Source organism: Ovis canadensis, chromosome 11 (assembly GCF_042477335.2).
Source record: "Ovis canadensis isolate MfBH-ARS-UI-01 breed Bighorn chromosome 11, ARS-UI_OviCan_v2, whole genome shotgun sequence".
NCBI lineage: Eukaryota > Metazoa > Chordata > Mammalia > Artiodactyla > Bovidae > Ovis > Ovis canadensis.
Genome location: NC_091255.1, coordinates 16421218 through 16423132, shown reverse-complemented (window position 1 = coordinate 16423132; position 1915 = coordinate 16421218). Strand labels below are relative to the sequence as shown.

The 1915-nt window shown below is 37.1% G+C and overlaps 1 non-coding gene across 1 annotated transcript; it reads right to left on the bottom strand.

Annotated features, from left to right (window-relative positions):
• Nucleotides 1-1450: 1450 nt before the first annotated feature.
• Nucleotides 1451-1524, bottom strand: TRNAT-UGU (transfer RNA threonine (anticodon UGU)). The gene has a single exon. It is a non-coding gene; the product is annotated as a tRNA-Thr (tRNA).
• Between the last annotated feature and the right edge of the window lie 391 nt (nucleotides 1525-1915).

Below are 1915 nucleotides of genomic sequence, written 5' to 3'. Positions count from 1 at the left end.
GAGCTGGATCATAAAGAAGGCTGAACGCCAAAGAATTGACGCTTTTGAATTGTGGTGCTGGAGAAGACTCTTGAGAGTCCCTTGGCCTGCAAGGAGATCCAACCAGTCCATCCTGAAGGAAATCAGTCCTGAATATTCTTTGGGAGGACTGATGCTGAAGCTGGAGTTCCAATACTTTGGCCACCTAATGCGAAGAGCTGACTCATTAGAAAAGACCCTGATGCTGGGAAAGATTGAGGGCAGGAGGAAAAGGGGACCAGAGGTTGAGATGGTTGGATGGCATCACCCACTCAATGGACATGAGTTTGAGCAAGCTCCGGGAGATGGTGAAGGACAGGGAAGCCTGGTGTGCTGGAGTCCCTGGGGTCGCAAAGAGTTGGACATGACTGAGCGACTGAACAACAACTAGATACAAGATAAATATGGCAAAAGTCAACTGAATTTCTATAATCTAGCTGTAAACAAATTAAAATGAAAATTTTAAAGATAATATTTTAAATAGCATTAGAAAGCATAAAAATCTAGAAATGAATCTTCATTTGACATGCAAGAATTCTGCACAAAAACTATAAAACATTATCAATGAATATTAAAGAAGATCTACATATGTAGAGGGTTATTTCACATTTTGGAAGACACATTCGTAAAGATGCCAATTCTCTTTAAAGTGATCTGTAAAATCAATTTAGTCCCAATCAAAATCCTGCCAGAATTTGAAATTTTTTTTCAATTTTTGGTTGCTAAAAATACAGAAATACAATTAATTTTTGTATTTTTAATTTGTATTATATGACCTTAACTGAACTCATATATTAGTTCTGATGGCTTTTTCATAAACTACTTAAGATTTTCTACATAGACAATCATGTTAGCAGTGAAAAAAGAAAGCTTTATCTCTTCTTTTACTATCTGCGTGATTTTTCTCTATCCTATTCTCTTGCCTTCATTAAAATGTTAAAAAGAATTGGTAAGAGCAGATGTACTTGCCTCATTTTCAATCTTAGGAGGAAGGCATTCAACATCTATCTCACCATCAAGTGTAATGTTAGCTGTAGTTTATTTTGAAGACTCCTTTCATCAGGTCAAGGGAATTCTTTTTATTCTAAGTTTGCTGAGAATTTTTTTTTAGCATGAATGAATGTTGGGTTTTGTGAAGTGTTTCTTCTATTTAGAGGATCATATGACTTTTCTTTTTTGCATGCTAGGTTGCTTCAGTCATGTCCCACGCTTTGCGACCCCAGGGACTATTGCCCACGAGGCTCCCTTGGTGATTTTTCCAAACAAGTATACTGGAGTGGGTTGCCATTTCCTCCTCCAGGGGATCTTCCTGACTCAGGGATTGAACCAGCACCTCTTATGTCACCTCTTTGGCAGGTGTGTTCTTTACCACTAGCACCCACTAAGAAGCCCTAAAAACAAAGGACTCGATTTTGAGAGAGAAAAACCCAGCAGCCCCTGCTGGGATTTGAACCCAGGATTTCCTGTTTACAAGACAGGCGCTTTAGCCAACTAAGCTGCAGAGCCAGTTGTGCCTCTTTTTTACTGTGTTGAAATGACGTACATTGAGTTCTGAAAATCAGACTGATCTTATATTCTCAGGATAAATCCCACTTCATCTGATGCATTATCCTTCTCACATATTTCTGCATTCAGTTTGCTAAATCTTTCTTAAATTTTTTTATTTCTATGTTCATGAGGAATACTGGTCTGTAGTTTTATTCTTTTGTAACGTTTTTGTCTGGTTTTGATAGTATTGGTAATTGTATCATAAAGTGATTTGAAAAGGATTCTCTGATCTTCTATTTTCTGAAAGAGATTGTATATAATCCGTATTATTTCCTCCATAATTTGTTAGAATTCATTAGTGACGTTATCCAGGTCTGATAGATTTTAAGTGAACATTTCTTTAGTTGAC